This window comes from Ahaetulla prasina, chromosome 3, assembly GCF_028640845.1.
Source record: "Ahaetulla prasina isolate Xishuangbanna chromosome 3, ASM2864084v1, whole genome shotgun sequence".
Lineage (NCBI taxonomy): Eukaryota > Metazoa > Chordata > Lepidosauria > Squamata > Colubridae > Ahaetulla > Ahaetulla prasina.
The window spans coordinates 6,737,066-6,752,841 of NC_080541.1; the positions used below are offsets into that span (position 1 = coordinate 6,737,066).

General features: G+C 44.8%; 1 protein-coding gene across 3 annotated transcripts in view; it reads left to right on the forward strand.

The window, feature by feature from the left end:
- Positions 1–1,769: 1,769 nt before the first annotated feature.
- GPR20 (G protein-coupled receptor 20) overlaps positions 1,770–15,776 on the forward strand; it is a 55,390-nt gene continuing 41,383 nt past the window's right edge. Inside the window, exon 1 of one of the 3 annotated variants that reach the window (XM_058178496.1) lies at positions 1,770–1,892. The gene's annotated coding sequence lies outside the window, so the exon portion shown is untranslated. The remainder of the gene's footprint in view (positions 1,893–15,776) is intronic. The other 2 variants (XM_058178495.1, XM_058178494.1) reach the window with 2 other exon arrangements.

Consider the following 15,776-nt stretch of genomic DNA (forward strand, 5'->3'; position numbering starts at 1 on the left):
GAGAGAGGAGGAGGTGGAGGAGGAAGAGGAGGAGGTGGAGGAGGTGGAGGTGGAGGAGGAGGAGGAAAAGAAGAAGAGGAGGAGGAGGAGGAGAGGAAGAGAGGAAGAGGAAGAGGGAGGAGAAGGAGGAAGAGGATGATAAGAGAAGAAGGTGGAGGAGGTGGAGGAGGAGGAGAAGGGGGAAAAAGAAGAAGAGGAGGAGGAGGAGAGGAAGAGAGGAAGAGAAAGAGAAGGAGGAGGATGATAAGAGGAGGAGAGGGTGGGGGAGGAAGAGGAGGAGGAGATGGAGATAGAGGAGGAGGAGGGAAAGAAGGAGGAGAAGGAAGATGAGGAGAGGAGGAGAGGAAGAGAGGAAGAGAGGAGGAGGAGGAGGAGGAGAGGAGGAGAAGGAGAATGAGCCCCAGAGAGAATTAATAACTCAGAAGTTCCCACAATACTCTTAGCCTTCACAACTACAAGAATATGCAAACACATTCACCCAACATACTTACTGTGATTGGGTTTAACCTGGCTTCATTCTTTCTATGTTATATGAACCCAAACTATTGGTTGGATTATATGCTAACAAAAAAAAAATGGGGGGGGGGAATTCAATGTAAGCCAAATAAATGCTGCATCCAGTTTTGGTCACCACACCACACTATAAAAAAAGATGTGGAGACTCTAGAAAGACTGCAGAGAAAAGCAACCAAGAGGATGAGAGGACTGGAGGCTAAAACATACGATGAACAGTTGCAGGATTTGGGTTTGGTTACTCTAGAGAAAAGAAAAACTAGGGGTGACATGATAGCAGTCTTCCAGCATTTGAGAGCCTGCCCCAAAGAGGAGGGGATCAAGCTATTTTCCAAGGCACCTGAAGGCCAGGCAAGGAATAATGGATGGAAACTGGACAAAGAGAGATTCAACCTAGAAATAAGGAGAAATTTCCTGACAGTGAGAACCATCAGAAGTTGCCTTCGGAAGTGATGGGAGCTTTCCAGAAGAGACTGGACTGCCATCTGTCAGGAATGGCGTAAGGTCTCCTGCTTGGGTGGAGGGTTGGCCTAGATGACCTACAAGGTCCCTTCCACCCCTGTTAATCTGTTAAAATATGTTGCATGAATTAAGTCCCTGGGAATGGTTATTCTGTGCTCCTTTACATAGTCAATTATCAAGATTAAGAAACTGGGGGAATTCTGGCAGCATATTAAATCCTTCTTTTCCTTCCTTCCTTCCTTCCTTCCTTCCTTCCTTCCTTCCTTCCTTCCTTCCTTTTTTCCCTTCTTTCTCCCTGCAGTCTAATTATATAAGCTTTACTATGTTCCTTCTGAGAAATCCTTTCTTCCTAAGCTAAAAAAAGACCCACTTGCTATAACTTTTCTCCAAGAAGCCAAGACATAAATCCTTTGGATGGCCCACGGCTGCGCTACTCTGACCCGGGCCTCCGCCAGATTTTTGCCTGAGAGAGTTTACAAAACGTTCTCAAAAGCTACACAATGATTTCCTAGTGAAAACTCATCCTTGTAAAAGTCAATCGCCCATAAACTCTTCTGCCTGAATTCCCCCCCACCCCAATGAGGAGCAAAAGAGGCGCAATCAGTAAATCAGGGCAGATATAAATGGGCGATTACAGCAGCTGTTTACTGGAGACACCGCTCTGGCAGTCCAATAATTTCCCAGTCGTAAGGACGGTTTTAAAGCAGGGCATGAGTCTACTTCCCTTCCTGCCTTTTGCCAAATTTTTTTGGATGCTGGAAAAAGAACTCTGACGTCAATCTCAAAGTAAACCCCAAAGCTTCGCTGCTAAAAGATTGATTTAGCCCTCTGGAGTTACGAGAACTGCTGGTTGCATCTCAGCCTGGAAGGGGGTGATCTGCATCGGAGCTTCTGCAGCCCAGGGACGGAACAGGCAGGTAAGGATTTCGGGGGTGACGGGAAGCGGCGTTGGCACAGGAGAAACTGGAGCCCGGTGTAAAAAAGGGGAAAAGAGAGAGAGATAGAGAGAATGAGAGAGAGAGAGAATAAGAGGAAGAGAGAGAGAGAGAGAGAGGAAGGAAGGAAGGAAGGAAGGAAGGAAGGAAGGAAGGAAGGAAGGAAGGAAGGAAGGAAGGAAGGAAGGAAGAAAGAAGGAAGGAAGGAAGGAAGAAAGGAAGGAAGGGGTGGGGGAGAGAGGGGGAGAGTGAGGAGGAAAATAGATAAGAAAGAAAGAAGGAAGGAAGGAAGAGAGAGAGCAAAGAGAAAGAAAAGAGAAAGGGAAAGAAGAAAAAGAAAGAAGGAAGGAAGGAAGGAAGGAAGGAAGGAAGGAAGGAAGGAAGGAAGGAAGGAAGGAAGGAAGAGTGGGAGAGGGAGGGAGGGAGAGGTGGTGAGAGAGAATAAGAGGAAAATAGAGACAGAAAGAAAGAAAGAGAGGGGAGAGAGAAAGAAGAGAGAAGGAAGAGAGAAAGGGAAAGAGAAGAAAGAGAAAGGAAGGAAGGAAGGAAGGAAGGAAGGAAGGAAGGAAGGAAGGAAGGAAGGAAGGAAGGAAGGAAGGAAGGAAGGAAGGAATAAGGAGGTTTCGGTCTTTTCATCATGTTATCCATGAGGTCCAGCAAGTTGTAAGAAGGCACCTGAGTTTGGGATCTAATAGGGCCTGCAGGACACCTACTGAATGTCTTTTAGGTGCAGTGGATTGAAAAGATTGAGGCAAAAAGCCAGAAAGCCCATGGAAATGTGTCCATGGCGGGAAACCTCAGAAAATGCAAAGGGTAGAAATTAGCATAAATCTGAGCCCTAATTCCTGAAGTTTTAGCCGCTCTGCCAGTAGATTTCCTGGCAATCGACTTTTGCAGATCCGGAGAAAGGTTTGGTTGCTTCGTTTGCAATTTGTAAGTAGGTAGCAAAGTCGCTCAGATTGGGGGGGGGGGGAAATCACAGAAATTCACAGGCGGTGGGATCCGGGGATCCAGCTTCCTCTTTCTGCGAGATAAAATCGGAAGATTGGGAGATTGTTGAAGGAGAGAAAAGAGGATCTTATGGGTGACACGGACTTTATTTCTGGTATGTGGTTACAACTCAACGTCTTGCACGCATGAACGTTGAACGTTGAAAAGTCTGCATCTCCTGGGGCTTAAGGCTAACAAAACAACGGGATTGAGTAAATCAAAAGCGAATTCATTTCTCCAGGACATTAAGAGTCAAAATGGGAAGTGCGAGTAAAAAAAACAACAACAGACATAGAACATACTGTCTAGAAATTATCCGTCAACAAATATCCAAATTATCGGTCAACCAGTATTCGAAATATTGCGTTGAAAAGGTTTCAATGAAGAGAGAAGTTACAGAAGAACGGAGTTGGAAGGGGCCTTTGAGGTCTTCTAGTCCAACCTCCTGCTGATGGAGCATCTACAACTTCTGGAGGCAAATCGTTCCGCTGGTTCATTATTCTAATAGTTAGGAAGTTTCTCCTTAATTCTAGTTTGCATCTCTCTTGGATTAGTTTCCATCCATTGCTTCTTGTCCTGTCCTCAGGTGCTTTAGAGAATTGGTTGTCCCCTTCCTCTCTGTGGCAGCCCCTCCAATATTGGAAGGCTGTTATCGTGTCACCCCCTAGTCCGTCTTGTCATTAAATTAGACATATCCAGTCTACGATATGAAGATGGAATATGGGATAGGGAGATAGGGAGATATCTACCCCGTTTCCCCGAAAATAAGACCCAACCAAAAAATAAGCCCTAGCATTATTTTTCAGGATGCGTGTAATATAAGCCCTACTCCAAAAATAAGCCAAAAATCAGCAGACGGAAGCTGATTTAGTCGTACTGTATTTTCCCCAAAATAAAACCTAACCGGAAAATAAGCCATGTTACGTCTTTTGGAGCAAAAGTTAATATAAGACCCGGTCTTATTTTGGGAAAAACACGGTATATCTCCCTCTCTCTTAGATATGGAGGAGTTGTAGAAATTCTGGTTGACAGGAGTGATTACCGAAGGGTTGATGAGCAAAAAGTCAAGTTTTTTTATTATTATTATTTGCATTTATATCCCGCCCTTCTCTGAAGACTCAGGGCGGCTTAAACTATGTCAAGCAATAGTCTTCATCCTATTTGTATATTTATATACAAAGTCAACTTATTGCCCCCAACAATCTGGGTCCTCATTTTACCTACCTTATAAAGGATGGAAGGCTGAGTCAACTTTGGGCCTGGTGGGACTTGAACCTGCAGTAATTGCAAGCAGCTGCTGTTAATAACAGACTGTCTTACCAGCCTGAGCCACCATTGGCTTCTTTCATCCTCTGCTGGATGAGATGTCGTATGCATCCCCTTGGCTCCCCCCACTCTTGGGACCATCCCTGGGCCACCTCTGCAGGTGAAAGGGAAACAGAGCTTCCCTGCCAAATCAACACCCAGGTGGCCTGATGCTTCCTTAAAATTGCGAAGTGCATTAATCCCTCCCACTCTTTTCTGTCTCTGTCTGTCTGTCACTCTCTGTCTTTCTCCGTCCCTCTCTCTCTCTCTCTCTCTCTCTGTGTCTGTGTGTGTGTCTCTCTGTTTTTCTGTCTCTATGTCTGTCTGTCTGGTATTCACTCTGTCTCTCTGTGTGTCTCTCTCTCTGTGTCTCTCTGTCTGTCTGTCTCTGTCTCTCTCCTTGTGTGTGTGTTTGAGAGAGACAGAGAGAGACACATACAGAGAGAGACAGAAAGACAGACAGAGAAAGACAGAAAGAGAGACAGACAGACAGAAAAACAGAGAGACAGAGAGATACAGAGAGAGAGAGAGAGAAAGACAGAGAGAGTGACAGAGTGACAGACAGACAGACAGAAAAACAGAGGGGGGGAGAGAGACATAGAGAGACACAGAGAGAGAGAGAGATAGAAAGACAGAGAAAGAGAAAGACAGAGAGTGACAGACAGACAGACAGAAAAACAGAGAGAGAGAGAAACAGAAAGACAGAGACAGACAGAGAGAGAGAGAGAGAGAGACAGACAGACAGAGAAAGACAGACACACAAAAAAACAGAGAGAGACAGACAGAGAGAGAGAGAGAGAGAACGAGTGAGAGAATGACAGAGTGACAGACAGACAGAAAAACAGAGGAGGAGAGATACAGAGAGAGAGACAGAGAGAGAGACAGAGAAAGACAGAGAGAGTGAGAGAGTGACAGACAGACAGAAAAACAGAGGGGGCGAGAGAGACACAGAGAGACACAGAGAGAGACAGAAAAACAGAGAGAGACACACACACACAGAGACAGAAAGACAGAGAAAGAGAAAGACAGAGAGTGAGAGACAGACAGAAAAACAGAGAGAGAGAGAGAAACAGAAAGACAGAGAGAGACAGACAGACAGAGAGGGAGAGAGAGAGAGAGAGAGAGAAAGACAGACAGACAGAAAAACAGAGAGAGAGAGGGAGAGAGAGAGGGAGAGGGAGAGGGAGGGAGGGAGGGAGGGAGGGAGATTTTCTTTCAACTCATGCATAAGGTTGTCTGAGCCTTTTCATTTGTCCCAGTCTGTCTCTGTATTCATTCCAATTTTGAAGAATGCATGCAGGCCCATGTTATCAGCTAAATATGCTTGGATGTCCCAGGCCTTGAAACAGAAGACAGAATGGAATAATAGAGTTGGAAGGGACCTTGGAGGTCTTCCAATCCAACCCCCTCCTCAAGCAGGAGACACTGTACTATGCTGAACAAATGGCTGTCATGTCTCTTCTTGAAAACTTGATGGAGCATCCACAACAACTGGAGGCAGTCTGTTCCCCTGATTAATTGTTCTGGAAATTGTCAGGAAATTTCTCCTTAGTTTTAGGTTGCTTCTCTCCTTGATTACTTTCCACCCATTGCTTCTTATTCTACCCTCAGGTGCTTTGGAGAATAGTTTGACTCCCTCTTTTTTGTGGCAACCCCTGAGATATTGGAACACAGCTATCATGTCTCCCCTAGTCCTTCTTTGCATTAAACCAGACATACCCAATTCCTGCAACCGTTCTTCTCTGCACTCTTTCTACATTGATGTTCTCCTTGATTAGTTTCCATCCATTGCTTCTTGTCTTCATTGCTTCTCTGCACTCTTTCTACATTGATGTTCTTCTTGATTAATTTCCATCCATTGTTTCTTGTCTTGCCTTCAGGTGCTTTGAAGAATAGCTTGACTCCCTCTTCTTTGTGGCAGCCCCTCAAATATTGGAATATGACTGTTATCATATCTCCCCTAGTCCTTCTTTTCATTAAATTACATACCCAGTTCCATCAACTATTCTTTATATGTTTTAGCCTCCAGTCCCCTAATCCTCTTTGTTACTCTTCTCTGCACTCTTTCTAGAGTCTCCATATCTTTCTTTCTTTCTTTCTTTCTTTTTTTTGCATCATGGTGACCAAAACAGAATATTTATTTGCAAAACTGTAGGCCATCCAGGATGAGATGCTGCTGCTGCCTGGCCCCCCTGCCTTACAATCTGCAGGCTTCCCATCAAAAATTCATAAATTCAGCCTCCGATTTCTAGCTGACCTTGAGCTGGAAAAAGGGCTGGCAAGTGTCCCTCCCCACACGGATCATGTCATGTATGTTCCAGGGAAAAGGGCAGTTATACAATCAAAGCCTCGGTGTGGTCAGCCAGATGGATGGAGCGACTTTATCCAGGCACGAATGTCGTGCATGCCATAAAGGATGAGATAGGTTTTTTGTATAACTCCTGTTCTCATCGGTCTGCGGGATTGGCTGCTCAGCTCCACGTATGTTAAAAACAGAAGATTGATAAAGAGAGTGTAGATACCCTGTTTCCCCAAAAATAAGACCCAACTGGAAAATAAGTCCTAGCATGATTTTTCAGGATGCTCGTAATATAAGCCCTACTCCCAAAATAAGCCTCAGTTAAGATTGTCAGCCAGATGGATGCATTTAGTACCCTATTTCCCCCAAAATAAGACCTAACCAGAAAATAAGCCCCAATGAGTCTTTTGGAGCACAAATTAATAAAAGACCTGGTCTTATTTATGGAGAAACATGGTAATCCTCGACATATGACCACAACTGATCCCTCTATTTCTGTTGCTAAGCGAGACAGTTATTCCGGGAGTGTTGCCCCATCTTACGATCTTTCTTTCCACCATTGGGTTTTTTTAAAAGGTTTTATTGGTTTTATTACAATGACACAATACAAGGCAAACATACACAACGTAAACACATAATCTGTGTTTTCTTTTTACATGACGGTTTTGTTCCTTCGGCTTTCTGCTTTATATATTCCTCTTTTCTCTTCTTTTTTACTATCTTTGGCTTTATCATCCCTTTACATCTAGTTTCATTTATTTACAGTATTTTACACATTTGTTATCTTCTCTTCTCCCTCCTTTTTTTCCTATTCAGTTTTCCTATTCTCCAACCACTCGTATCATTTGGTCCATATTTGATAATATTCCGTCTCTTCCTTTTCCTTTATTTCTTTCGTTAATTTATCCATTTCCGCACAGTCCAGAATTTTCTTGATTGTTTCCTCTTCTGTTGGTATCTTTTCATTTTTCCAGAGCTGTGCGTAAGCACTCCTTGCCGCCGTAATTATGTGTCTTGCCACCGTTGTTAAGTGAATCACAGCCGTTGTTAAATTAGTATTATTATTATTATTATTTTATTATTATTATTTAATCGTATTTATATACCGCCCTATCTCCCGAAGGACTCAGGGCGGTTTACAGGCACTTAAAAAACACATAAACACATAAATACAATATAAAAACAATTAAAAAACTTATTCTAAAAGCCCCAAAAATTAAAAATATAGAAATAAAACCCAATTTAAAACCCATAAATTTAAAATCTAGCTCAGTCCTGCGCAATTAAATAAGTGTGTTTTAAGCCCGCGGCGGAAGGTCCGAAGGTCCGAAAGCTGACGAAGTCCGGGGGGTAGTTCGTTCCAGAGGGTGGGAGCCCCCACAGAGAAGGCCCTTCCCCTGGGCATCGCCAGACGACATTGCCTCGCTGACGGCACCCTGAGGAGTCCCTCTCTGTGAGAGCGCACAGGTCGGTGAGAGGTATTAGGTAGCAGTAGGCGGTCCCGTAAATAACCCGGCCCTATGCCATGGAGCGCTTTAAAGGTGGTCACCAAAACCTTGAAGCGCACCCGGAAGGCCACAGGTAGCCAGTGCAGTCTGCGCAGGATAGGTGTTATGCGGGAGCCACGGGGGGCTCCATCTATCACCCGCAGCTGCATTCTGACTAACTGTAGCCTCCGGATGCCCTTCAAGGGAGCCCCATGTAGAGAGCATTGCAGTAATCCAGGCGAGACGTCACGAGTGCGTGAGTGACCGTGCATAGGCATCCCGTCCAGAAAGGCGCAACTGGCGCACCAGGCGAACCTGGTAGAACGCTCTCCTGGAAACGGCCGTCAAATGATCTTCTAGAGACAGCCGTTCATCCAGGAGGATGCCTAAGTTGCGGACCCTCTCCATCGGGGCCAATGACTCGCCACCGATGGTCAGCCGTGGATTTAGCTGACTGTACCGGGATGCCGGCATCCACAGCCACTCTGTCTTGGAGGGATTGAGCTTGAGCCTGTTTCTCCCCATCCAGACCCGTACGGCCTCCAGACACCGGGACAGCACTTCGATAGCTTCGTTGGGGTGGTCCGGTGTGGAAAAGTACAGCTGGGTGTCATCCGCATACAACTGGTACTTCACACCGAAACCACTGATGATCTCACCCAGCGGCTTCATGTAGATGTTAAACAGAAGGGGCGAGAGGATCGACCCCTGCGGCACCCCACAAGTGAGGCGCCCCGGGGCCGACCTCTGCCCCCCTGTCAACACCGACTGCGACCGGTCAGAGAGATAGGAGGAGAACCACCGATAAACGGTGCCTCCCACTCCCAATCCCTCCAACCGGCGCAGCAGGATACCATGGTCGATGGTATCGAAAGCCGCTGAGAGGTCTAATAGGACCAGGGCAGAGGAACAACCTCTATCCCTGGCCCTCCAGAGATCATCCACCAACGCGACCAAAGCCGTCTCCGTGCTGTACCCGGGCCGGAAACCGGACTGGAACGGGTCTAGATAGACAGTTTCATCCAGGTGCAAGGGAAACTGATATGCCACCATACTCTCTACAACCTTCGCTGCACAATCATTCAGTGAATCCGGCTTCCCACTGGACTTTGCTTGTTGGAAGGTCACAAAAGGAGGTCGTGTGACACCGGAACACACAGCTACCGTCGTAAGTATGAGTCGGTTGCCAATTGGGCCTGAATTTTAATCACACACAGACCCTTGAGGAATGCTGCAAGGGTCGTAAGGGTGAACGAGGGTCACAAGTCACTTTTTTTCAGTGTCGTTACAACTTTGAATGGTCACTAAACGAACTGTTGTAAAGTTGAGGACTAGCTGTAAATAGAGAGAATCGGGCAGCTTGGATTTTGGGTTAAAAAACTTTGTGGGGCCCCAAGTAGCAATCAGTTCCAGGAAATCTGGACAGGGTTACCTAATTTTGCTTCCACTGCAGGGAAAAACTTTGGAGACACCCAGAGATAACACAGTTCATTTTTGCCCATGAAAGAACCTCAGTTCTCTGTAGCTGGAAAGATTTTAACAGTAACAGAGTTGGAAGGGACCTTGGAGGTCATCTAGTCCAACCCCCTGCTCAGGCAGGAGACCTGTGCTAGGGATTCGAACTGCCGACCTTTCTGATTGACAAGCTCAATGTCTTAGCCACTGAGCCACCTAGCCAGGTAGCTGCGAAGGATATGGGATGGTGAGTTGTAATAGGGCAAACTCCTTCCACAGGTTAATTATTCTAATTGTCGGGAAATGTAAGTTTTTAAGAAGAGTTTGGAAGGGTCCGAAGAAGAGATTGGACAACCTTTTGCCTGAAATGGTGTAGGGTTTCCTGCCTGAGCAGGGGGCTGGACTAGAAGACCTCCAAGGTCCCTTCCAACTCTGTTATTCTAAACATTGCTGCAAAAAAAGCCAACGCAGTTCCAAACTGCATTAACAGAGGGATCGAACCTTGGATTTTTTTAAGAGACTAGACAGTCACTTATCTGAAATGGTATAGGGTTTCCTGCTTGAGCAGGGGGCTGGACTAGAAGACCTCCAAGGTCCCTTCCAGCTCATCCGTTCTATTCTAAATTCTAACGATCACGTGAAGTGTTAATAGCACTTTATAATGCCTTGGTAAAGCCGAACTTGGAATACGGCATCCAGTTTTGGCCGCCACGATGCAAAAAAAGATGTGGAGACTCTAGAAAGAGTGCAGAGAAGAGCAACAAAGATGATTAGGGGACTGGAGGCTAAAACATATGAAGAACGGTTGCAGGAATTGGGTATGTCTAGTTTAATGAAAAGAAGGACTAGGGGAGACATGATAGCAGTGTTCCAATATCTCAGGGGTTGCCACAAAGAAGAGGAAGTCAAGCTGTTCTCCAAATATTCTTTATTTGGGTTTCTTGCAAATTTACGTTTATGCAGTATAAGAATGACTAACAAGTTCTATAAATACTCCAGGTAATCAATCATTCAGAATAGAACTGAAAGAGACCTTGGAGGTCTTCTAGTCCAACCCTCTGCTCAAGCAGTAGAGGGTTGGACTGTCGCACCTTTTCAGACAAGTGACTGTCCAATCTCTTCTTAAAAACTTCCAGTGTTGGAGCATTCACAACTTCTGAAGGCAGGTTGTTCCCCTGGTTCATTGTCCTCACTGTTAGGAAGTTTCTCCTTAATTCTAGATTGCTTCTTTCCGTGATTGGTTTCCATCCATTGTTTCTTGTCCTGCCCTCAGGTGCTTTGGAGAATAAGTTGAGACACACCCCCTCTTCTTTGTGCCCCTCAAATATTGGAAGACTGTTATCCTATCCTACCTAGTCAGGGGTGAAATCCAGCAGGTTCTGTCAGGTTCTAGAGAACCGGTAGCGGAAATTTTGAGCAGTTTGGAGAACCGGCAAATAGCACCTCTGGCTGGTCCCGGAGTGGGGTGGGAATGGAGATTTTGCAATATCCTTCCCCCAGGAGTGAGGAGGAAATGGGGATTTTGCAGTATCCTTCTCCTGCCATGCCCACCAAGCCACGCCCATAAAGCCACGCCCACAGAACCGGTAGTAAAAAAAATTGAATTTCACCACTGCCCCTAGCCCTTCTTTTCTCATTGGAAAATTTTATATCCCATCAATTTATTATAGATGAGCATCTCACTACTGTTCCAGAGGTGGGTTTCATCAGGTTCTGACCAGTTCTGGAGAACCGGTAGCGGAAATTTTGAGTAGTTTAGAGAACTGGTAGTAAATATTCTGACTGGCCCTGCCCCCATCTATTCTCTGCCTCCCGAGTCCCAGCTGATGGGGAGGAAATGGGGATTTTTGCAGTAACCTTCCCTTGGAGTGGGGTGGAAATGGAGATTTTACAGTATCCTTCCCCTGCCATGCCCACCAAGCCACGCCCACAGAACTGATAGTAAAAAAAATTGAAAGCCACCACTGTTTAACTGTACATTCCTTATCTGTGACTGGATATCATCACCGCAAGGCATTGAGTGTTTTATTGTTCTCCAGAAACTGTGATATATTTCTCCAGAAATATATCACCAAGGTGATATATTGCGCTAGCAAAAATAGAGGGTTGGTTTTTTTTTTAGAGTTATGATACTGAAATTGTCAAGGAGGGTGATTGTCACTTTGTTAAAAGGATTTCCAGCAGCTTGCTACGAATTTCAGTTTACAGGCCATTCTCGGCTTACATCAGTTCTTTGTTCGTACTGACTATATGAAGTTACTACAGTACTGAAAAAACTGACATGACTGTTGCATGCACAGCTGGCTGGGGAATTCTGGGAGTTGAAGTCCGCCAGGCTTAAAGTTGTCAAGGTTGGAGACCCCAGAACTAGTTAGTAGTAGGACAACAAAGAATGTTCTTTCTGCGCCAACTCAGTAAACTCAAACTGCCCAAGGAGCTGCTGATTCAGTTCTACAGAGGAATTATTGAGTCTGTCATTTGCACCTCTATAACTGTCTGGTTCGGTTCTGCAACCCAACAAGAAAGACAGAGACTTCAGAGGATCATTAGAACTGCAGAAAAAATAATTGCTACCAACCTGCCTTCCATTGAGGACCTGTATATACTGCACGAGTCAAGAAGAGGGCTGTGAAAATATTTACAGACCCCTTGCATCCTGGATATAAACTGTTTCAACTCCTACCCTCAAAACGACGCTATAGAGCACTGCACACCAGAACAACTAGACACAAGAACAGTTTTTTCCCGAAGGCCTGCTAAACAAATAATTCCCTCAACACTGTCAAACTATTTACTGAATCTGCACTACTATTAATCTTCTCATCGTTCCCATCACCAATCTCTTTCCACTTATGACTGTATGACTGTAACTTTGTTTCTGGCAATCCTTATGATTTATATTGATATATTGACCATCATTTGTGTTGTAAATGTTGTACCTTGATGAAGGTATCTTTTCTTTTATGTACACTGAGAGCATATGCACCAAGACAAATTCCTTGTGTGTCCAATCACACTTGGGGCCGGTTTAGCTCTGCCTGGTAAGGCCTGTTATTAAGAACACAAAGCCTGCAATTACTGCAGGTTCGAGCCCGGCCCAAGGTTGACTCAGCCTTCCATCCTTTATAAGGTAGGTAAAATGAGGACCCAGATTGTTGGGGGGGCAATAAGTTGACTTTGTAAATATATACAAATAGAATGAGACTATTGCCCTATACATTGTAAGCCGCCCTGAGTCTTCGGAGAAGGGCGGGGTATAAATGTAAACAAAAAAAAAAAAAAAAAAAACTTGGCCAATAAAGAATTCTATTCTATTCTATTCTTTTCTATTCTATTCTATTCTATTCTATTTCTTTTATATACACTGAGAGCATATGCACCAAGACAAATTCCTTGTGTGTCCAATCACACTTGGCCAATAAAGAATTCTATTCTATTCTATTCTATTCTATTCTATTCTATTCTATTCTATTCTATTTCTTTTATATACACTGAGAGCATATGCACCAAGACAAATTCCTTGTGTGTCCAATCACACTTGGCCAATAAAGAATTCTATTCTATTCTATTCTATTCTATTCTATTCTATTCTATTCTATTCTATTCTATTCTATTTCTTTTATGTACACTGAGAGATATGCACCAAGACAAATTCCTTGTGTGTCCAATCACACTTGGCCAATAAAAAATTATATTCTTCTATTCTATTCTATATTACCAGAGAAGAAGCTACGCAGGATTAGGTTAACAACTCTTAGTGCCTTTTTGGCAATGTTGTTTCAGTGGGTTCTGGCACTTAGATCTGGGTAATGGAGATAGAGAAACTTAATTACTGAGCGATGGATTCAGGGAAGTCTTTAAAGTGGATTTCTGGTGGAGACTGTTAGAAGAAATCCCATTTACGAAGCCTTCGGGCTCACATTTCGAGGAGGGTGGATTTGGCATCGGCGGTAACTGATCTGCAAAAGAAGGCAATCATTTTGGTCGGTGATTGGTAGGAAATTAAGTTGTACTTTGATTGTGCTTTGGAGAGTGTCAGCAGCAATTGGGTGTGATTTCCAGGAAGTTCTAGGCATCCGTGTCAAATATTCCCTGGAAAGATATTCAAATTTTGAAAGAAAGGAAGAGGATGAACTAAATTGCCTCTTTTAATCCGGTGTTTTTCAACCTTGGCAACTTTAAGATGCGAGGACTTCAACTCCCAGAATTCCCCAGACAGCATTGGGAGTTAACGTCCATTCATCTTAAAAAGTGGTGAAATCCAATTTTTTTTACTACCAGTTCTGTGGGCGTGGCTTGGTGGGTGTGGTGTGGCTTGGTGGGTGTGGCAGGAGACGGATAGTGCAAAATCTCCATTCCCACCCCACTCCAGGGGGAGAATAGTGCAAAATCTCCATTCCCATCCCACTCCAAGGGAAGGATAATGCAAAATCTCCGTTCCCATCCCACTCCAGGGGAAGGATAATGCAAAATCTCCATTCCCATCCCAGTCCAGGGGAAGGATAGTGCAAAATCCCCATTCCCATCCCACTCCAGGGGAAGGATAGTGCAAAATCTCCATTACCATCCCACTCCAGGGGAAGGATAATGCAAAATCTCCATTCCCACCCCACTCCAGGGGAAGGATAATGCAAAATCTCCATTACCATCCCACTCCAGGGGAAGGATAATGTAAAATCTTCATTCCCACCCCACTCCAGGGGAAGGATAGTGCAAAATCTCCATTCCTATATCACTCCAAGGGAAGGATAGTGGAAAATCTCCATTCCCACCCCACTCTTGGGCCATCCAGAGGTGGTATTTGCTAGTTCTCCGAACTGCTCAAAATTTCCGCTACCGGTTCTCCAGAACCTGTCAAAACCTGCTGGATTTCACCCTAATCTTAAGGCTGTTAAGGTTGAAAAATACCAAGGAACAGTAACAGAGCTAGTCCAACCCACTGCTCTTGCAAGAGATTTATATCATTACTGATAAATGGCTGTCCATCCTCTTCTTAAAACCCTCCAGTGATAGGGCATTCTCAACTTCCAAAGGCAATTCCTTCCACTGGTTGATTTTTGAATCTCCTTGAACAGTTAATTAGTGAACTAACTTATCAATAAATTAATTTAGTAGTGAATTAGTGAATGTTAGTGAAGTCAGTGAATATTAGTGAATTAGTGAACTAATATATTAATAACTTAATGGACTAAACAGTTAATTAGAGCAGTTGAATACTATTCTAATCTCATGTCGGTGCTCTATGCATTCACTTGAGCATTTGTAATCATTGTGCGTATGTGATTTGTTGCATTTTGATTGACCTATATTTGATTCACTCACTTTTCCCCATAAGCATACAACCCTTGTCTTGTAAAATGAAGAGGACAGGGGAGATACTCATTGCCTACTCCATCTAGTACAGGGGTGTCAAATTCAATTTCATTGAGGGCCACATCAGGGTTGTGTTTGACCTTGGGGGTCCGGGGTGGGTGTGGTCAGGGTGGGCGTGGCCAGATTGACATCACTCGTGTCAGGGGCGCCTGTGGGGGCCCGAGGGCTCTGCCCGTGAAAACAGGCTCCTGAATTCCGTTTTCGGCTGTGATGACCTCAGTGGTGCGTTTCAAATTTTTTTACTACTGGTTCTGTGGGTGTGGCTTGGTGGGCGTGGCTTGGTGGGCGTGGCAGGGGAAGGATACTGTAAAATCTCCATTCCCACCCCACTCCAGAGGAAGGATACTGTAAAATCTCCATTCCTGCCCCACTCCAGGGGAAGATTACTGCAAAATCTCCATTCCCATCCTACTCCAGGGGAAGGATATTGCAAAATCTCCATTCCCACCCAAGGGAAGGATACTGTAAAATCTCCATTCTCACCCTACTCCAGGGGAAGGATACTGTAAAATCTCCATTCCCACCCTACTCCAGGGGAAGGATACTGTAAAATCTCCATTCCCACCCCACTCCAGGGGAAGGCTACCGCAAAATCCCCATTTTCTCCTGATCAGCTGGGACTTGGAAGGTAGAGAATACATGGTGGGGGAGGGGGCAGTCAGAATTTTTACTACCAGTTCTCTGAACTACTCAAAATTTCCACTACCGGTTCTCCAGAACTGGTCAGAACCTGCTGAAACCCACTTCTGGATGGCCTCCTGCAACCTTCTACCAGCGAAAACGGAGCTCAGGAGGGCCGCACACAGCCCTCCTGAGCTCTGTTTCTGCTGGAAGAGGCATCGCAGGCTGGTCCTTCGCTGTTTTCCAGGATGGCCCTACGGACCAGATTCCCTGCCCCCAGCCTTGAGTTTGACCCCCCTGACCTGGTATATTTATTTATTTTTATTTTTATTTAGT